A 23,426-nucleotide genomic window follows, 5' to 3' on the forward strand; every position below is an offset into this window, starting at 1 on the left:
TTTTAGGCTTATAAGCTGCAATGTTTTCAAGGATTTTTGAGCAGAAAAAACGAAGGGTACCTTACTATATTGAACTAAAAAACCCTGAAATACGTTTTACTATCATTTTGAGCCCGTTTAATTTGTTACTTTTGAATAAACATTTTGTTAGCAGTCTCCGTGCCATACGTGCACGTGAACACTTTAAATTATGCGCTCATCTTTTACCCAGTAATGTATATTCTCGTAAACCTATCGATAACAGGCCCCATCCACACGTATCCGGATATTTTTTGAAAACGGAGATTTTTTCTCTGTTTTCTAAAACATACGCGTCTACACGTAGCGTATTCGAATCGTTTTCGCCCTCCTCCTTTCGTGGTTTGGAGGATACTTTCAAAAAAGAAAGTGGCTGATTAGAGTTGTAAGTTAGAGCTGGTGGACTTAATTTTTCGTCAAAAGGAGTAGGTAGCGGTATTAGAGAAGTGCTATCAATCAACAGGGGATTTACAGCTGAAGAGAACAACAACGGTAACAACTACCGGGATTTTGATGGCCGTTATGATTAAGTATTATCATGACACAGGTCTTACCTAATGGTAACCTGGCGATTTAAGACTGGAATGGATCAACACAATGGGGTCGTCATTTGACAAGCTTTTTTATGTTTACAAAACTTAGCTCTCTTCGGTATGATTCTTTATTTTTACATCTTATATTTTGCCCCCTTCACCTGTTATTGTTTTTTCTCTACCTTAAGGCTTTGCGACTAATAATCGTCTCTGGTCGTGCAGACAAACACTTATCCTCAAAAAGGTACTCCTGTGCTTAGTTTCGATAAAGTTTTGCAGCCCATGCTAAACAGTTTCCGATTAAAGGTTTACCGGTCAGAAAGGTGAAAATGCGTGCGACACTTTTCAGAAATATTTAGACCTGCAAATACAAGCTACGAATAAAATTTACTTGGATTGTATTAATTACAATTTCGGCTCAATTTCGGGCAGTATATGAAGGCTGCTTGATAGAAGTTAGAGTTGTGCACATACCTCATGTAGAGCGTGTAGACAGGTACGAGATCATCTGTTCTGATACCTTAAAGTATTATCATAAGATTTAATAACTGATAATAGTTATTACGGAAACTTCGATAACACTTAACATCTAATGATGCTTGTTAATCTCATAATGCACGTCTGGATGGAAAACATTGCTACGTCTTAGTCGCCAAAATCAAAATAGAGACATTACTTTTTCCCCCTGGAGTCTTCCATTTAGTCTCCGTAAGGCTGCTCATTAAACATTTAGTATAGAAGAAAAAAGAGTAGAAACCTACACAAGATAACATTATTAATAATATGCACCGTCCAATAATTCAAGGTCCAGAGTTCTAGAATTATAACGTTAAGAAATAAGTTCGTTGCCTCAGGGAATAAATTAATATTTCTTGCGTCAAGAAAGAACTGATATCGAAAACTTGCTCCGGTTCCTGTCTATTAAAGGTGTACATGGGAAATGAAGAGATTCTGACATCTGCCCCAATAAACAACAAGTAATGATAACCGAACACACTTCCTGAAGCTCTAACTATATAAGATTCATAATCGTATCATTTAGCTTAAACTGTCACTGATACTTTATACATTCAAGAGTAAACAGTGGACTGCGCAATCTGAGGCGAATACTCAAGTAGGGGTTCCGGAAAACTTTATTCAGACTGGTTTGTCTTTTGCTTTTAATCTCTTTTCAATATTGTATTTAGTACATAGTGACATATTTGTAACATAAAATTATTAACGGACAGCCGGGAACCAGAACCGATCAGTCAATAGCATAAACTAAGGCTATTTAGATGAGTGCCAATATCTGGTGGAATGTCTTAATGAGCACAATAATGATGCCGCTCGGTTTAATTCAACAATTTATAGATGAAAAGAAGCAGCTTTAACTGTTGTAAAACTAAATTGATTTTGATCATTTTTCGCTGACTCTTGAAAAGCTGTTTGTTGTTCAATCAGTACTCTGTCGATTATCATCTCTCTATGTTATTTTCATTCGGGTTTTTTTCTTTGTAAGTTATAATAGCGGCATATGAACAACACGCACGGCGGTCTCTTTTCTTTGCTCTTGTGTTGATAGGTCTCAAAATATTGCATCATTCATTTCTGACATCAAGGCGTTTATGTCCACCACTAAACGAAAATTATCTGTCAGAAAACTTGAAAAATGCCAGTAAACTTGGCATGACACTTAATGACTGTTGATTGATTGGCTTTATCAGAAAACTCTGAAGAGCCTTCACCTACCCAATGCTTTTATGGAACTGAGGTAATATTAGGATTCAGTTTTACGTTCATATTGGTGTAGCACAATTTGGAAATACAGTCGACTCCCGATAATTCGAACCTTCAAGGGAAATAGAAAAAAGTTCGAGTTATCGGGAGTTCGAGTTGTCGAGGGTAAAATGATATAGAAAATGATCTGAAGGGAATGAAAATTGCTTCGAGTTAGCGGGAGGTTCGAGTTATAGAGGGTTCGATTCATCGGGAGTCGACTGCACTGAGTGAAATCCAATTGTTAGGGAGTGTTTTATTTATTAATATAAATTTTTTTTTTTTTTTTTTTTTTTAACAGAGATCTTTATTACCACTACATCACTTACAACACTTTCACTACAAAATTTAAGGTTACAATTTATTAATATAAATAATCCCTGTTGTTGCATTAGACCAACTACAAATACGTTCAATTAATAGATATCTTCCTTTGAACTTCTTCAACAGCGCCATAATGATGATGCCAACATTGGTATTGGCCATATCCTGCTTTGCCTGGCAAATCCCCAGAGGTAAATAAGACGACTAGAACTTAACAAATGGCATATACTTAGTAACGTACATGTCAGTTACCTCGGTTACCCAACGACCGACTGTTTCCAAATACGTCAGGAGTGTCTCAAATGGTTTTCTCTATGATTTTGAAGCGTGTCTGGTTACTTTGAAGCTGCCCTAAAAACTGTTTATCTGTTCGGATGTCCTAGGGGAACTTAAGTCGTCTCGAAAGTGTTATGATTATGTCATTCTGACTAGCCTCACTGGCTTTTTTAAAGTTAATTAATATTTTTCTTTCCTTTTTAACTTCAAATTTTTAGGAGAAAATCGTGCCACTGGTGGAGAGGTGATTATAAAGCCTATAACTAACAATGTGCAACTACAGTTTTCTCAATATTCAAAAGTCAGAATGGAAAACATGATTACGGATTCCAAAAGATAAAATTTCTTAGGCTGCCACTTGAAATTTGCCTTTTACCGAAGAGCTGGTTAGTTGAAATAACAAAATATATCTCCTGTATTTATTTTTATTTATTTTTGTTCTTTTTGGTGTTGTTTTTACTCAGCGTTAGTCTAAAAAAATATCCTTAGAGCCATTCAGATTTTCGATTATTCCGAGAATGTTTCTAAACCTTGTAGCTGACATCTGCTATTGAAGAACTTTATGCAATTCAATACAAATAATGTTTTTGATCCCTATAACTCAAACAAGATTCCCGGCGCTTACTGTGACATGGCTTCATTGAAAAGATTAATATTAATATCTTTAAAATTACACGTTATCTGATACAGTTTCATTTTCCCTTATAGTCTACTCTTCACAATCAAATGACGAGAGGGGAAATCAAACACTATTTTGGAGTACAGCATTGGATGGATGGTATAGTTGAAATGAATAAAGGACCTTTTAATCGACTTAGGTGAAATTTTGAGTCATTTTCTCCCCATGAATTGTAATATTACATATATCGTAACATTTTAATACCATTTTTCCAAAGTTCCTGAATACGAAGTCACGTTTCCCTTCGAGACGGACGAAAAGGGAGGCCTGGCATTTAATTCTCTAAACAACCGTCGGCTGCTGAAAAGAGGGATCGATGATAAAGGCAATGGTATTCAGTATAATTACCATCTCAACGCCTTTGGGAACAGTTGCGTCTTCATGTTAAACGTAACACAAAGTTTATGGCACCGGATCTTCAATTAGAATCACGTGATCAAGATGGAAGGCGAACTACAAGACCTGTCTCTGAAAATACCTTTCACGTGACCGGGCAGGTGGACTCGGAACCAGATTCCTTAGTAGCTTTGAGTGTTAGGGATGGAATGGTAATTGGTCATTTGTACTTTGAATTGATATTCAAGCTTAAATGAAATGATTCCTACAATGAAATAATGCCTTTTAATTACACTGTGTAACAAGATCAATAAAAGCTATTCAAAAACTTCTTATGACAAGTCTGCAGAAAAACTATTTTTGCTACACTTGAAGCTTGAGGAAACAGCCAACATTTCACGATGCCTCTACAGGTTTCCCTGCGAAATGACGTCTGATGAACGACTGCAGAACTGATTCCACACCATGCCACTATCCCTAGTTCTGGGTAGTGCCTTTATTGATGGCACCGCGAGGGAGATTTGCTTTAACCATTCAGAAGCACTATCTACCCAGATCTGCGTAGTGACACGTCATCAGTATGAAATTTTCAAACTCCCTTCTAAGACGTTATTTCGCAAGAAACCTGCAGCAGTGGCGTCGCGAAAAGTCGGCTGTTTTCTCATGTTTTTTCAATACAAATTATTCAGTTATTTTTTTTGTTTTTGAGCACTCAAACAAACAAAAACACCGGAAAGTGATTTTTTTGTGGCTGTGCCTTGTAAACCGCATAATCAATGTTGTATCGTGTGACGATTCAGTAAACGATTGTATTTGCTTTGCTAAAAACAGACTGGTTTCATTAAACGATCACGTGACGCCATGGTCGTCCATCCTCTACCCGAACACTTGGCTTTACAATTTCGAAACGAAAGCGAAGGAATACCGCATGTGGTGTATAAGAGACCTCTGCAGGAAGACTTTGAATGTCACACAAGTGAGTAATTATAATTGAAAATGGTTTGAATTATTTGTAATAAGTAGGTGGAATAACAAGGGGAATTCATGATCGCCGCTTTGGTGGGCCGCGCAGTCCTGAATAGGCGAATCTCTGCTGACGTCATTGTTTACATTTTTCCTCATTAGCATACGACTGAACTCATAGAAGCCGTGGGCGTAAATACGAACTAAATTCAAAAGTTGAAAGGGCCGATTAATTAAGTTGAGAAATTTGTGCAATTTTCAGCTCTTTGCAAGCAATATTGAAGGAAATATCAGCAATTGCTGGGTGGCAAAAAAGTTAGAGCCATAAATTGTCTGTAAAATTTCGAGTTTTTAGAAGAGAATTTCTCTGAAACCATTCGGTGTATTGGGCTCAAATTTTCAGAGATAACTGAAACTATTATGCCCTTTCAATATTCAGAGTTTATATTTCATTAGCGTCATCAGTTAGTGATAAGCATATGTTAATGAGGCAAAAAGTGTAAACTAAGATTCGCCTATAGGACTGCTGTTGATAATAACTGTTAACTAGAGATCTATTCATACTCAAGATACTTATTAGTGAATAGTGCTTAAATTTGTTAGAGGAAATACATTTTTCGAGCATTCTGAGATATTAAGTGATCTCAAGGAACTGTAAGTAGAATGAAGGAAAACAATACACTTAGTCTAGAGACGTTCCTTAAGATTAATCGCTCATGATTTTAATCCACCCTTAGAGATGAACAAGTTTTCAAAAAGAGGCCTAAACCAGCAGCTAGAAGACGCGAATAGTAATGAAGGCCTACTGATCGACAAGTACCTAGAGGTAGCATTACTGGCAGACGAACATGTTGTTTCAGCTCACGGGAATAAAACTGAGGAATTTCTTCTGCTTTTAGGCAGCATTGTAAGGCTAAAACCATATGTACATACTATACGTTCATTTTTCATTCTATCCTAAAAGATTTCCCACCACTTCTCTACCAGATGATTACGATGTACAGTCAAACCCCGCTTTACGGACACCTGCTTAATACGGACACCTCATTATTACGGACAATTTGATTTGTCCCTGGAGAAAGAAAGACCGGCTTACATTTTCTCTAAATTGAACCCTCTTGATACAGACACCCTTTTTTAAAACACGGACACTCTCTATGCTCCCCTCCGGGTTTGACTGTATTAGGAGTATTAAAGGCGCCTTCTTCTGTACGATTTAGAAGAATCACGGCACGCGTAGGGTGATAATATTTTTGGCTGATACATGAGCTTATCTTCTTTCCCTAGTTTAAATTGTTAAGCTGAATACAGATATGTGGATGGCGTACTCTTTTAGGAATTTTTCTTTCAAGGATTGGAGAAATTCGATTTAAAGTGCGGAAACTTTATTGGAAAAGTAAATTTGGCATCGTCAGTGTCACTGAAGGGAAACGTTTGTTGGTCACGGAAGAAATGATCACAAATTGAATCTTCGCACTCACCACCCAACATATCGTATTTCTTCGAATAAGCGCCCCACCTTGAATTAGCGCCCACCTAGAATAAGTGAACATCCTAAAGGCAGAAAGAGTTAATAAGCGCCCAGCCTCGAATAAGCTCCCACACCCAACCCCACCCACTTGGGTGACAATGAGATGGAAATTGAATAAGTACTAATATAAAAAGAAGACGGAGTTTTCTTCAGAGTAGGGGTAGTTTACAGAAACCTTGCTTTGTTACATCTTCGCGTTTCGTTATTACCATTTATTGTTTTGTTGCAAAATAAACACACTTCACTTGCTAAAAATGGTGAAAATTTAATAAGCGCCCAGCCTCGAATAAGCGCCCACTCTCAAGGTCCAAAAATTTAATAAGCGCCCAGGACGGTTAATCGAATAAATACGGAAATTACCCCAGGGGTATGAAATTTATGTCCTATCTTATTCTTATTTTATTTTCGCCTGTGAAATGTTTTCTGAAAGGCTATTACTAAGTCAGTTTCTCTGTTTTGAAATTTCAGGTGAATTCAATTTTCAATGGTGTAACTGTTGGAAACATCAAAATCAATTATGTAATCACGCGTCTTGTCCTTATCACAAATGAAGAGGTATTACTGTAATATTCATCCTCTGCTTTCTTTTCCACCAAAGGTTAAATTCGTTTAGAGTCACTGATACGAGAAGGATGTCACTTGAAGCTGTACAATGTTGTTTTTTCTTTTGAATCCACAAGTTTTGATGTCACCGAGGTTTAATGTCATCCACAAGTTTTAATGTCAGCCTTACAAAATTTGGCTGTAAGAGCATGAAACAGCTAAAAACTCATTATTTGAATTAATTAAATTTCCAGTGAATAGTTTGATTAACCCTTTCAGTACCAGAGTGAATGGTAGAGTCTTGTAAGGTTCTTCTAACTTTTGAATCTGTGGTCAAATTCCTGCGTTGTGTTGAACATTTAAATAAAACCTCTTTTGCAAGAATGTCACATTAAGCCAGTACTATTTGTATTTCATCATTTTACAAAATGAAATAAAGAGATTTTGTTAAGTTTTGACTTAGGCCAGGGTTCCTGATCAGGCCACTCTTGGAAGTGAAGGGGTAAATTGTCGCCGTGTTTCAGTCCTATGGCCATGGCAATACATTTTTTAGTTAACTTTGATGTTTTTAAACACCCAAAAAATTGCTTACGATCAATCGATCAGTGCTTATAGTAATTTTGGCTTTACCTCCCTGATTTTCAGCTTGGAGTTGATCCTTCAAATTCAGGTGTAAGTCAGGTGACTGTGATCCAAAAACTGGAAGCCTGGGCTCGTGACAACAACAGAAATAACGCATCTGATCCACTTCAGTTCGATGTTGCTTCTCTTGTTCGCAGGTAACCTGACTCATCATTATTACCAACTGATAATGTTTTATACCGAAAAAGCGAATGTCTTTTACCACGTCACACTAGTCAATTTAGTGTACCCAGCTAAAAAAAAAAAATTTTCACAAGAACGAAACCTGTTTCTCAAAATAAATGGATAGGCCATTTCCGAGTTTCCCAGGCCCAGGCCTCAGTACCAAACGAGGTTAAGTGCTCAGCCTTTGATATGAAATATGAAATGATTTTTCATTCTCATCCAAATAAAACGAAAGGTTGTGCACTTTGCCTTATTTTGAAACTGAGGGTTTTTGGAACTTGGAAGTGGCCTATTTCATTTATGAAACAATCTAGTTTACTTAATGACAGATGACACAATTATTAAAAGGGTAAAATAATGCTTAAAGTACCGATTTTCTTTTTTTTTTAACACCTACCCAATTGGGCGCACGATGAAGGCGTCGGCTTCCACGTAGGCTTACACCTAAGAAAATATGCGTCAAAATACGTTATTTAAAAATATTTGTAACAAAATAATAATTTGTTATATCCATTGATTCTGATTACTCTTACTGTTTGTATTTTATCCTCAAAGCGCTGGAATTGGAGGTAAGGAATATGACTTTTATACCTCTTCTTTCTTCTTAGTGGGTGATCAAAACGAGTCGCAATTTCTTTTCTTCCTTTATCCTCTTAGAATAATAATGGGATAAATCCATATTTTTTCAATTACTGCTTGTAACACTATATGTAGTCAAATATGTTCAGCAACGGCTTTTATATCGTGAAAGTCAAAGGGCCCAAATCTTGAGATTATCTATGTCGTAATATCATAGTTTATCATTCATTCAAAATATTACTCCGTTTCTGACTGGCTTACTGACACTGTATCCGCCGGTTAATTCTTCATAACGAGCTAGTGTTGACCAAATTATGAAGACGTTATCGATCTTTGTTAAAATGACGTCAATAGTGCAGGCTGTTGCCATAATGTCGCTAAAAAGAGGTAAAGCAACCGACAAGCCCTGAACACGAGGTTTTTTTAGCTCAATTGTTTTCGCAGAGCTTTTTATAAAAGCAATATAGCAAACTTTTTGGTGGTTTACTGGCGTTATATAGCCCATATAACGCCCACTTTGTATATTTGGGTCGCTAGAAAAGCGTTTGATATAGCTTTTGCAATTTTCTAAACGTTTCTGTTTTGGATCTTTAGGAGTGGCGGTGGTGTACAATTCAGTTTGCCTTCACAATGACCTGGTTAATGTAAACAGCGATAACGGACTGCAAACTGCTTATACGATTGCACATGAGACTGCTCACAAGTAAGTACTGGCTTCTGTGGCTTGGATGCTGCTTTGGCATCGAGCTCCGTTTTGTAGACTTCTCAATTCAGAGGAACAAGGTCACTCCTATTGTCCAGGAAATAAAATCTATCTATTGGTTAAAATCAACTTATAATCATTTTCTTGATGAAAAACTGTGCATGGACCTGTAAAAAGTACTGACCAACGTTATAAACGTCTAATTCTGTTATGATGTTATTTTATTTATTTTCACAGTCTTGGCGTTGATCATGATGGAAATGCCGATTGTCCAAATTATGTCAACATCATGTCGTCGACGCTTATAGCGGGCCCTGGGGCCTTGAAGTGGTCTTCTTGCAGCAGGGCTGCCATTCAAACTTTCCTCTCGTATGTGAATACATTTTGTCATCTATGAAAAAACCTGAAAGAATGTTAAAAGTGTCCATAGTTTTGTTAGAATATTGACTTTGCAAACCAGCTGGTTGTAACTTTTTGGGGTATGCGAAATTTTAGTCCAGAGTCCTTCTCTTTCAAGTTTAAACTGTACTCTACTAAAACTTCAAAACGTGGTGATGTATTTCGAGACTTTTTATTGAGAAGTTTTCACAGTTTTTTGGCCGCGGCAACTAAAGGAGAGACTGCCGAGCCTTAGGATATCGTTTTCGTAATCAATTTAAACGTTTGCAACAAGAAGAAATTTTAATTTCTTGACACTCAACTTTTAATAGTTGCATAATTTCCCACCCGTAAATAGCTAAGGAAATTGCATAGTTCGAGAATAGAAGAATGGACTAGACAAAAATGGCGACAATAATTTGTAACACATTGAAGATGTGGACTTGTCATGTCAACAAATAAACAAATCAGTTTTCTTACGCATTAGTTCATCCAACCACTTTTTCAGTGAATGCCATTTTGTGTAAAAAAAAGGTTAACCAGTAACGCAGTTAATTTGGTAAGTTTAGTTATTACTTCTTTTTTTCTCACAAAGGAGCGATGATTCTTTTTGCCTGGATGATGTTCCTTCATCTACTCGTCCTATTCCACCAGAATCCTACTACACAAGGCTGCCAGGGGAACTAGTTGACGCAGATACACAATGCGAATACGATTATGGTACTGGGTATAGAAGATGTCCACATATAAATCTCGAGGTAAACAAGAGTCGACTATATGTTTTAAACACGTAACAAGCAATTACAAGAGAGTACTAGAATGAAATTAATGCGTAACTCCCAATGACATGTGAACGTTAGATATTGAGTTCTATCCACCGAGCCACCGAGAGGAGAGACTCATGAAAAGCAAGGCCGTATACTACGCCTAGTATAGTCCAGCATATTCTGCTGGAATATTGAAATTAACTTTTCATTACTGCTAAATTTCCAGGATTCATGCGAGGCCCTGCATTGTACTCGAGATGGCTACAAATGTTTGTCCTCCTTTATATTGCCCCTTGAAGGAACGCCTTGTGGAATGCGCAAGGTAAGTTAAATCCCTAGCCTTCCGAAAGAGTGCATTAACACATATTTGGAATATAACTGATTTTTCCTCTTTTTAAGTGGTGCATCAAAGGTGCCTGTGTAGATAATGGCACACCGAAGACCGACGGAGGCTGGACCGAGTGGTCTGACTATACCACGTGCTCTCCTTCTTGTGAAGGAGGCGTGCGATACAGAGAAAGAACATGCACTAACCCAGCGTAAGTGAAGCGGATAGAAGAGGCCTAAACGCAATGGGACTTCTTTCACGTTTTTTTTTTTTTAGGAGAAGGTTTCAGTACTGAGAGTTGTTGAAAGCATTGCTTCTACTGACAAACGATCCATTTAGCCTTGCTTTGAAATTATAAGGAGACTAAACATAAGAATTTTCCACGGGCGGATTTAAGGGTTGGTCCAGTGTTGCCTGCGTGCAGAGGTCTCCTGTCCCTTTTCCGCGTGCAACAAAGGAAATAGGAGACGTCTGCACGCAGGCAAGTCCAGAGGATCGCAATTCTTCTTTTTTTGGGCAATTTCGAAATATTTTTAAAGAATTCTCAATAAAATAAATGGTATATAATTGGCAAGTGTCCAAGCCACCCCTTTCTGAATATTCTGGATGCACCTCTGTTTTTTCTAAAAGATCAGGAAAAAAATACAATAATTAATCATAACTTTAGGCAAAACACTGAAGTGAGAAACAAAGAAAAAAAACAAAAAAATACAAATGGAACAAAAACGTCCTACTATGACGATTTTTTAAAAGTTTTTATTAAACTTTTTTTTTATCAGTCCTCAGAATGGAGGTCAAAACTGTGCTGGGCCATCGAAAGCTCATTGGGAAATATGCAATAGTTATGTGAGTAAATGGTAGTGAGGTAATGTGAGAAGGGGTCTCCAAACTATCTAATAATTTGTGCCGTTGCTGTTTAATCATGAGTTAGGATAGTTGTTACTTGACAGCTGTCTCACCAGGCATTCTGCCAGTCGTACTCACGGGTTAATTTAGGGAGAAGATTATTTCTGGCCGCATCGTTGAAAGGAACTTAATGGTCGAAATAACGAATATATTTCGTTATATTTTTAAGTTATAGAATTCTGGAGCCTCTCTTTTTCGTTTTCAGGTTGCTTGTCCACCCACTCAATCAACATATCGCAACATCCAATGTCAGGAAATTGATTCAACCTTAACCTTCTATCACATATCAAGTATGAAATAAAATAGTTAAAACTAGATTAAGGTCAAGAAGCGTTCCGCTGGTGCGCAAAACTATTTTTCCACAAACATGTTATTGTCTAAAAGCTTAATTCATTCAGTTGTGCTCTCGATCCAAAATCTACCTGGTTGTTAAAGAACAGTATTGATATTCTCTTAAAAACGTATATTTTTCGTGAGAGCTCTTTCTTTTAGTTGTAAAAAGCATCGAGACATTTATAACAACAACAATGTATTTCTTTAAAGAAATATAAAGTTACAATACTTTATGTCCTGTAAATAGCTATAATGCTAATCTAGGCAGGACAAGACTTAAAATAAAGAAGTTATTAAATTACATAAGAAAAAAGAAAAGAAAAGAAATACAATGACATACAGAAAGAAACACCTTACATATAAATTCAAGTACAGGGGATTTTGTTATTTTTACAAAAGACTAAATTACAACTGGAGGTATATACAACATATCAGGTTAACTTCATAAAATATTCTTTTAAATGCAGAATGCGTTTTTAAGAACTTTAATTATTATTGTTATTATTATTAATTCCAACAAGGTAGTGTACGCGCACTTGTAAAGGTTATAGCTACTTTATAAGTTGAATCCTGATTAATTCGAATTTGATGTGGTGTGTGTTTGTGACTCGGTAGGGGTCCCTCGGTAGGCTTTTGTGAAACGTTCCCACAAAAACTTGATCTGAAAGCCAAGAGATGGGTTGTTCGATAGGATTTGTAAACTCGAAAGTAAGTAACTCCGCTGAAAATGAAATTCCGCTAAACCTTAGGGCGCTTTGCATGTGATTAAAAGAATCCCAGAGAACCTCAGAATGTGAAAGTATGAAATTCAAGTGAAATTGCGACTGAATATTAAACCTATTGTGCGAAATTAAATTGATTTTCATATGCGTGTATCTTTGTATTTCAGGCGTCAGTGCATGCACACTTACCTGCCGATCAGGAAATTCAGTTCGCACTTATGGTAACGTGGCTGACGGGACTCGATGTGATCACCAAAACCCTTTTGTGTATGATGTCTGCATAAATGGACAATGCCAGGTACTATTAAACTCACGTCTAAACCTGTTGTACCCGATAGCTAGTTTTGACACCAGGTTTTGACCCCAAGTAACATCGATCTTTGGGGATATACTCGCAATTGCGCTGTATTGTAAAGCAGTTTTTTTCTTTGAGTGTGTGTGTTTTATTTCTTAGAATTGGAAAGTGTTTACATTAACCTGGTGCACATTAGGTGTAGCCACTCTGGGAAACTTAGGTCGGAGAGCAGATTGGTGCATTGCTTTAATCCGCACGATATCGATCGAATGAAGAACTCATACTGTTAATAAATTTAAATCATTTTGCGTTCTTCTTCTACAGTCCGTGGGCTGTGATCACGTCATGAGTTCGGGAAAGGTCAAAGATCGATGTGGAGTTTGTGGTGGCGATGGAGATTCCTGTACCTTGGTGAAGTCCACCTATACCGAGAACTACATCCAATATGGTAACATTTAAGTTTGTCCTTATGGAAAATAACGTAACGTAGATGAACAACAATATGAGAAATGATCTTGTAGTGTATGTTGGGATAGAAATAAACATGTTCTTATGAAAAGGTTACTCAGACACTTTTTCAGCTTTGTATTTGGGTTGAGCTCTGCGGAATCTTGAGTTGTCTTCACAGGAAAAAAGCGATCGTTTCAATTCATTTTCCATTTACCATTCATCGATATTTCAGCTTATAGCCCTGTTGATACCATTGTTGAACTACCCGTGCACTCTGCTAATGCTGTTTTCGAAGAGAGAAGCAAGACCTATAATTTAATTGGTAAGTAGGAAAGGCCATTAACAAACAAAACAGGTACCGTCGACGTTTTGGCAGTTTTGAGTGAAACAAGAACTGCAAAAACGTTAAACAAAACGAGAGACCTCAGACTAGTGTCTAATACTTGAAGGGATATCTTACAAGTTGGTCAGTTTTGAGTGTTGGTAAGCACCTTTATTCTTAATCCCATTAAATAAGATCTCCTACATTTTTTTATTCAAAGACAAAAAGACGGATTAAACACACTTACGTTTTTTATATTCGAAGCCAAATTGACAGTTAGAATGTCTATTAAAATGCCATGAACTGGCAATAAGAACTCAGACTGACACGAAGGTCAGATGGTTTGCTGAAACTCAAGTCAATAGAATAGTTAACACTTTTAAGCGAAGTAGCCTCACTTGAGCGCGCTATTATATGAATCAGGGTAACTCTGACGCCTCTAACACTGACGGTGATAGTTGTCAGCGACTTAAAAGGCCATATTTTAAATGACTTCGTGAGGATCAACTATTCTATTTCCTTATCAAAAATACCCCTTTTAGTAATAAGCACAATATAAGTTAACCAAGGATTAATGCAAAAATACAAACAAACAAAAAAATTACAAATGCAAATCACACACAGTGTCTTTCACATTTTCTCTGTTTTTTCCGCTCAGGTGTTCAAGATGAAGAGGGGAATGACTTGATTCCTATTCCTTCTTGGTGGGGCAAAGTTGTATACAAAGCTGGTACAAAAATAACCTACATTAATGACGCTAAGTTTCCTGACCGCTTGGAAATTGAAGGTCCAACAAATATGCCTCTTAGAATAGTTGTAAGTATTGATTAGAACTGAATGTAGTCTTCAGCTCTCGCCAATCCTATGATGAGGTCAAGAAGAACATGAAAAAAGAAATCTAATAATACTGAATTAATGTAGCTACCGTATTTATTCGAATAAGCGCCCAACCTCGAATTAGCGCCCACCTCGAATAAGCGCCCATCCTAAAGACAGAAACAGTTAATAAGCGCCCACCTCAACCCCACCCTCTTTCACCTCCCAACCGAAAAAAAATTGAGTAGGTACTAATAAGACACTTCCCCGGAGAAGGAGTTTTCTTCAGACTATTTTACAGAAACCTTGCTTTGTTACATGTTTGAGTTTTGTTATTACCATTTATTATTTTGTTCCAAAATAAACATGCTACACTTTTTGAAATTATGAAAATTGAATAAGCGCCCACTCTCGAGGTCCATAAATTTAATGAGCGCCCAGGGCGGTTAATCGAATAAATACAGTATGTTAAAATGCTGAATACATAGGGTTAAACCCCCAAGATTTCGTGCGATAAGTCAAACGTTTAAAACACATTACATGTCTCAACTGTTGTCTCTAGGAATAAAAGTATAAAAGTAGCTTGTTTACTTGTAAGATTTCTTGAATTGTTGACCATGACTTTCGATGTTTACTGACTGCAATGGTACCATTTTCTTGTGTTTCTATATGTTTTGATAGTGCTTTCCTTTTGTCATCTTCTTTTGACAATTCGTTCTACTCCTAACTTACACTGATTGATATTTTTTATTTTTCGTATAGTTTGCTCATTTGTCAGAAGCAAACGTGGGTATCGACTATCAGTATTTGAGGCCTCTTGAGGAGAACGAATCCCCTGAGTCAGCAACCTGTTCCTGGGTCACATCAAATTGGACAGATTGCACAACAGGTGGTTATTTTTACAATGATCTTTACTCTAGTTATCTTTAGTTTAGTTAGCTCGTTTCGTTGAGACTCGCCAACTTACAAGGAACTATAACAGCTGTAGCAATTTATCTATTCTGGATATAATCTTGGGCTGGCCTCTTTCGATAACTAGCCATTTATATTTTGGCTGAACTAACTTTGTCATCTCATCGCTTAACAGGACAGCAGACCCGCGAGGTACTTTGCGTCAAATCGGACAATGACACCGGTCAGACAGCTGCTAGTGTTAACTGCTGTGGAGAAGAGTCCAAACCAAACTCTGTGAATCTCTGTTACAGGTAAGAAGGTGGAAAGATAAACTTTAGTGGTAACTCAAACTCTATAAAGAAAAGAGTACAAATTTAACTCGGAAGAATAGAGTATTGAGCTGAGAGAAAATATTTATCTAGCACACATCGTACTGGAATATTTCTGCCACAAGTGTTGAAAAAGTTTCAGATTTCTTTATTTCATATCTTTCAATGTTTGTTTGTTAGTAGGCAAAGCCAGAATCACCTCTGTCCGAAAATAGTTTAATTTAACTAATTTTCTCCAAATTTTCAATTAAACGTGAATTTTGACCTTTCATTTTCTTTAATCCATCATCCAACGTTTAGTGGATATTATCGAGTTTTTTTTGCTTCTCATAACCTTCCCAGTAATATGTATTTTACTTTGGAAATTAGCTGGCATACAGACGATTGGCAAGCTTGTACTAAAACATGTGGAAAAGGTACCCAGTCACGATCTGTTGTTTGCCGCGCAAAGCTAAACGACACTCATTACGACATAGACGAGTCAGAATTCCTATGTAACATAACATTAAAGCCAATGACATTCAGATCAAGCTGCAATGATGTGAACTGTCCTGCTACGTGGAAAACCTACTGGCCTGAGGTATGGAATACGTAGTAAAACGCAGAATTCAATAGCTTCACCAGAGCAGCGATAATCTGATGAGTGTCAGCCCGAAATTAACAGTCCGTTTCCCACACAACTCTAATCGAACAGAAATTCCCCCTACTCTTTTTGATTAGCAGTATGGCTCATCTCCGAAAATCCTTTGATAGGCCTCTTCTAATAACTCTTTCGGTTTGTGATGTTACTCTTGTGTGGCTTTAAAGAATCACTCGGGAAGAAAGTAACAATCTTTTGCAGTGACTGCGCGTCCCAACCTTAGGTCATGGGACTGTTTAAAATAGTAGGGTAAATCGTATGAGGACACAACAAGTTCCGTTCATTTCTAACCCCAATGGGATCTGTAACCAGTAACTAGTTATGCAGAAACACTTATGCGTGAATGTATTTGTGGATGACTTTAAATTGTGCATTTTTTATTCCTTAGTGTTCAAAGCTTTGCCTTACCGGAAACCGAACCAGGGAGGTTAAATGCTCAAGAATAAACGAACTGGGACAAGATGAAGATGTTTCAGACATACAATGTGAATACGAATCCCCACCTCCTGCTATAACGGAGTCATGCAATAGTGACAACCCCTGTAAAGGTATAAACCCTCCTTACTATACAGTACAAAGAAAAATTAAGCCACCACAATGAAGAATGACTACGCGTCATTTTAACGTACGCACAATTACTCTGGCTTCCACCTGCTGAATTTTCTTAATGTAGGAAAGATGTAGGGTAATTTATACAAAACGTACTAAATACCTAATGTTTAACAAATGGGGAGGACTTGCCACTACCCTATAGCCAAATTTGATCTTCATCCAAACTTATGTGGTACACAGTAAATAGACTGAAGAGGTTGCATTCAGTCAATCCCTTTCTCTCTCCATTGGCATGATTTCGGCACTGAATCCAACTTTTCAGATTTGCGATAAAACTATTACCTCTCATTACCCCAACAGAGTACGAGATCGGGTGTTTCAAGACACCTCAAGACCTGTTCTCAGAAACACTTGGCGATTTCACCCAAGAAGCTGATGCAAGCAAAACGTTAATGGAGTGCAAGGAGCTTACAAAACAAAGTGGTTACAATGTGTTTGCTCTTGGACATGGTGGCCTGTGCATGTCAGGACCAAATGCACAGGATACCTACTACCGATACAAGCCTGCTTCCAAAAAAAACAAGTGTTCAAATGGAATTGGAATTGGAGACCACAGTGTCGTTTACACATTTGGTATTTACAAGAGCAATAATGGGACAGTCTCTGTCCCATTATGGCTCTTGATATTTGCTATAATAACAGTGCAATTTTAGCGTTTGTTGTTATCCTATAGAAACTACAACCCTGAAAAACTGACAAGTGCAAATCAGAAAACCGCCAATGACACCATTATATTCAAAACTGCCTTAGAAACACCTTGTGATAGAACTTTCCATTAGCCCAGTTTTCATCCGTCGTTATTGTGGGGATGACTAGACAGTATGTTGCATATGGCAAGGTTTTTATGCGCACTCAAAAAAATGGCAGGCTGAATAAGCCCACCTCTATGCCTCAAGCTTGACCTTTAGGTAGGGTTTTCTTTATCTTTGGTGGAGTAGGAGTAAGAAGAAATCATGACATGCCTCATAGACATTAAAGTATGGTTCTGGAGCAGCTAATTTAAATGTTTCCTGTTTCTTAAGTCTGTTAGCATTGCACAGGTCAGGTCTCAAATGTTAGTATAATTTTTACTTTTCTATATATTAATCATGTCTTTTACTAGCACTGAGGATATGCCACTTTAGTTACCCTTCTAAGAAAATATATTTACGCTGTATCTTCTTGTAATGCATTTTCTCATTAATTCCTTTGTTTTAGAACCATTACCTAAATTTGAGGCGGTTGGTTGTTATAAAGACTCGTCTAGCCGTGCTCTTCCCACATTGTATGCAAATTTCCGACCTTTCATTGACTGGTACAATATGGACGCTACCATACGTCAATGTGCGTTGGTAGCACGTGACATGGGCTACAAGTACTTCGCTGTCCAATTTTACGGAGAATGCTGGTCTTCCTGGGACGCTTCTGAGAATTATGACAAATATGGTAACCAAACCAAAACTACATATTGTTGGGCCAACGTTGGAGGACCCATGACCAACTACGTTTACCATTTTCCTTACGTAAGTATATAAAGGAGAAAAACAGGAGTGTAAAATAATTCGAGTGAAATCGTTTTCTTTAGTTATCTGCTTGAGAGATATTTTATAGCATAAAAACCCCCTTCGTTTGAAGCAGTTCGCTTCCCTCTTTGGCCTATGTTGTGCCCAGAGGCTTGTATGAAAACGCACGAGATACCAGGAGCTCCCCGGCTCCCCGGATCACTTTCACCTCTGGGCAATAAAATCTTCGTCCTCAATGTTTTCAATAGAATAAACAATTTTCTTCTTTCTTTCTTTCTTTCTTTTTTTTTTCACACAGGAATAAGCGCAAGGCAGTATCAACCGCAAGAAAATCTCCCAACGTTCGTTCCCACATGTCATTGGCAGTTCTACGATTGAATTCACTTTCGAATCCTGCTATTTAACGTACAAATAATGTAAAACGTTAAGGCTTAAAGAGTTAAACATGCCATGAAAAATTCTCATTATCACAAAATTAAATTATGGGCTAAAAATCTGCATCATCTGTCTGCATTTTTTTCCCTTAAAAGTTACCGGTGTTATGATATAACGACGAGTTTGGTTACTACTTCAATAAACTGGGTCTTATTTTGCTTTTCTCCTCTGTACAAAAGCATCAGCTTAGATAAGCCGTTAATATGTGTGCACCAAAGAACACTCCATTTCAAGCCTTATTATAAAGAAATCTACTGGATGGGCTATAAAAGCCCCTGCCGGGAGTAAAGAGTGCATGAGGACTTTAAAAAGGTTGCTCGAAAAAAGGCCTAAAGATAACTGATTCTAAAGACCAATTTGTTTTAGTTTTATGAATAATCTAAATTGGCAATGACACTCAAAGGTGAAGGTAAAATATTAAAATAAAGATGGTATTTACATTGCCAGAAACTAATGTATAAGAAAAAATAAACACAAAACCTCACATCAAGATACTGCTCTCTTAAAATTATGAAAATCTCAGGCATATTTAATACCAGTTAGCACGACGGCTCTTTAGTAGTATTACGAGGATAAAAACCAACCTTTTTGCCTTTTGTTTAACTACCATTTCTGATAGTATTAAAGTGGAGGTTAAGAGTTTAATCCTCTCCGTTTTAGCGAAGCTAAGAGTGGTCGTTTCTTTCACCTAAAATTGAATCTCTAAAAGCCCGACGACCGTTGAAATGGTTAACAAGCTAAACATCCTTTCCTTATTTTCATATAATACGCAGTAGAGACATCAGCTAAAACATCCACTATAACCGCCTCGAATCGCGGCAGACAGTTACAGGATAAGCTAAATAGGTAGAGTGGCGCTTCACTGCAGAGCGGGAGGAGGTCGTGGGTTCGACCAAGTAAAATGGCTGTCTCGTCTTCAGAAGGAGACGGGAAAAATAGTTTCCTCAATTAGCACTTTCGTGCTAAATACATTGACGCTCAAATAAAGCGCATTTCTAAACTCAGTGACCTTCCGAAACACAAGGAACTCAACATCGCATGCCTTTTTCCAACTCAAAACATTGAATCTCCAGTTAAGATAAGCTTCTAAGAGTAAGTTCCCACCGCTAACCTTGGTGGAAAAGGCTTCACTGTTTCCATGGTATGAACTGAAGTCGACCATTATGTCAATTAACCTTACCTAATAAGAACCTTTGTAGTTTTTGATGGAAATTCAAAGTGTGCTACTTACCCACTTATTCTTCAGTCGAAGGTAACAAGGCCCTACACTATTTGAAGGATTCTCCTCAAAGGAAAAAATAACCATTACTTTGCTACTATTTTTTTAAAAATGGTGAGAATTTTGAAATCAAAGCAATAGAAATTGACTGCATGCATGATTTTTCTTTCTTTTTCTGTTTAAAAATAACTGATTTGAATTAATCCATGTGAAACCAAGAACGATTATGTTCCATTATGGCTATTGGTGAAACTTATTCTTCTTAAACGCCTGAAACTCAGTTATATCAATTGCTCACAATTTCAATATATGAAACCTGGTGATAGATCGTATCATTTAACAGTCGAACCTTTGTGTTTCGATGTTAGGAAATATATTTTTGTCATATTATAGGTGATAACTTTCATTAATTTCGTTGAGTAGGAAGCTAGTTGTTTTATTTACATAATGTGAAATTCAGTCACGTTATAATCCCTCTCAGATATCTTTTTCTTTTCGTTGTAATGAGTTCAAAACATTCCATATTGATTGATCACTGATTGTTTCTTTTAAGGGTCAAAACTTCTTCTAGTCAGCAGTTTGCAAAAAAAAATAAATGCAAGTCCTTCCTAGTAAGCTAGTACTAGTAGCAGTCAAACTTGCAACTTAATCAACTAAAAGCGAGAAATCTATATTCGATATTTTAGAATCAGAATTAAATTTTTTACCTTTTTTTAGACGTCCCTGAAAGGAAGGATCATTTTAAGGTCATAGCCTAATCTCAAACAATTTTTATAAAACAGTATCGGTGTCAAACAAACTCGTGGAGGCGAGTTGGGATAATTTTTTTCTAAAAATAATATGCTCATTCAATACAAAATCATAAACTAAGGACCTTATTAAGAATAGCTTACTTCTGTAGCATTTTCATCATTAATAGTGTAAATCATGGAAACCACCTAAAACTAAAGCGTCCAGTCACTGGTGGATAAAGTTTATGTCTTTCCTTCCGTTCTTTTTTCTGGCTTTCGTAATTACGGGATTAGCTTTCTTCTTGTTCTTTTGGATCTGATTGGATGTTGATAACTTATTGTTATAGTTCCCGCTGCTCGGCCAGAACTGCCATATTGAACCTAATTTATTTTTTTGCTTTGTTGCACTATGTGGTAGTTAAAGACCTGAACGTAACCTAATTCTGACAAACCTTTCATTCTCTAGCCTGTTCCAGGCGTTCAGATAGTAGAGCACGGCGGTAAGTGGGGAGCGAGTTAAATTGTACACCGAGAAAACAGGGGGGGGGGGGGGGGAGAGAGCGAGAGAACGTCTGTAAATATTGTTAACAAAGGCATTGGTTGAGATTTTTGCACCGGTCATGTTGAGAAAGCTGGTCTTGCAACTTCATGATCGCTTTTCTCGAAAAATTTTGGTATCAGTTCCAGCTTAAATTGGACTAGGTCACGCGCCATTCAGTCAATCTTCTTTAGTTCTAACCGCCGAGGTCAAATATTCATCTCGCAAAATAGCGCTTAAAACAGCACGGGACGGCGAAAAAAACATGACACATGACTCAGTAAACATTTTCTTCAAACTTTTATTGAAAAATTTGCTTTAAATTCTGCATTTTGGAACAAATTATAGCCACCATATTGTTCATATGTATTTCTTCTATAAATAACAAAAGATCGTTGCTCAGATTTCAATCAACAACTGCCTCCACAAACAGAGGGTGGTCTGCCTGTGGTATGAGGAATGTTTTCGTGAAGAGCAGAAAATTTGCTTGATTCTCGTTCGCCGAGGCCAGGACGTTTTCGCGATTCTTCCAACGGTCTCTGGGAGACCTTCAGTTTTCTACTGTTTCCACGGATAATAAACGTAATCAAAGAAAAAGTTGACGAGTCAATTTCCACGATCATCATCGTTGCGCCTGTCGTAGCCATAATGAAACTAAGCTCCAAGCGATTTGGAATAACAGCAATAACAGCCATAGGTTGGGGGCAGGAGGAAGGCATGGACGAAGACACGGCAATGTGGAAGGAAGGTGTGCGTGTGACATCATTTATGGAAGCCCAGAAAGGCACAAAAAATCTTATTTGAGAGGTTATTTAACCGCAATAAAAAGATTAATGCTTTAACAGAGGTCAAAGAAAATCACTACTTAACTGCATCTGGAATCAAATTCTTTCAGAAACAAACCGCAGGAAATGATTGCCCAGTATGCATGACTGACCGTCTCAATGTTAGACTCAGAGCGACATAAATTGGATTTGCTTAGTCAAAAGAACGAAAACCTCTGGTGTTGTTTATTGAAAGCTAACTCAAAGGTCACGTTTCATACTATCGCTAGCCTGTCAGCACTTTGAAGTTCATGTCACAGTTACGCGGTCGGCGGTCAATTAAGGGCGGAAAGAGCTCTGTAAAGGAATGTCACAGGCGTTCTCTCCCCCTTCTAGTCTCCTTCGTTTTTTTTTCTTCGTGAATTTTTCTCCCGCGCTCTACTATCTGAACGCCTGGAACAGGCTATTCATTAGGGAGCTTTAGCATCGACGACGGCAACGGCAGCGCAAACGTCAGTTTTAAAATGAATTCCCGTATTTTCAATCTTTGTCGCGTTTATTCCAATTTGCTGAAAATGGCAAGTGTAGGCGAATTTCCCTGGAGTTGATTTCTCTAGGACCGCACTCAAGTTTAGAGAGAGAAAAGGAGATTCGTCGTCGCTTGTTTACGTCCTCCATAAAACTTGCAATTAGGCATTTTCACGTCGTAGTCATGCAAGGACGGTGAAGAAATGTACAAAAAAGCGTGATGCACGTGCAAAGTTGTTGTTTTGCGTAATAAACCTATTGCTTTTTTGACGTCCTGGTTGCCGTCGCCGTCGTCGTTGCTAAAGCTCCCTATTATCCGGTGGCGCCAGCCCTTCCTATATACGAGTTTAGAGCCGTTCAGATTTTATTTTACCGGGGCGGTAAAATTTTTGGTTGGGTGAAAAAAAAACTAGGAAGAGACCGACAATGCAGTGTGAATCAAGGAAGGATTTTGTCAGTTCATTAAAATCACAAGTCACATGACAATGTACACTTCGGCCTTTGTAAGGTAGATACCTCGCGTTTGAATGTAAAGATATAATAGCAGAACGTAAAGGAACAGTCTCTGTCTCCAATGACAGGATGGACAAATTACAAACAGGACTGTCTATCCATGGGCTCAATAACTGACAGATATTCAAGAGATTCTCACCCTGCTGATTGGAGACCTAGCAACTGGAGTGGAAAAATACAAAGAAAAACATTCTATTGGATTATTAACAAAAATTGATCCAGATCTAGGAGAAGGGAAAAAGGTAAAAGAAAAGCGACAAGTTGGAAACAGAAAAAAAAAACTTGTAATATTTCCATGTCACCAGGGAAAAGTCGATAAAGCTAGCCTGAGAGACTTGTTAATGTGCAACTGGT

General features: G+C 37.5%; 1 pseudogene; it reads left to right on the plus strand.

Moving 5' to 3' along the window:
- The first annotated feature begins 2,758 nt into the window (after positions 1-2,758).
- Positions 2,759-18,842, plus strand: LOC140950820 (A disintegrin and metalloproteinase with thrombospondin motifs 6-like; annotated as a pseudogene).
- The last annotated feature ends 4,584 nt before the right edge of the window (positions 18,843-23,426 follow it).

The sequence above is a fragment of the Porites lutea genome, chromosome 10 (genome assembly GCF_958299795.1).
Source record: "Porites lutea chromosome 10, jaPorLute2.1, whole genome shotgun sequence".
NCBI classification, from domain to species: domain Eukaryota; kingdom Metazoa; phylum Cnidaria; class Anthozoa; order Scleractinia; family Poritidae; genus Porites; species Porites lutea.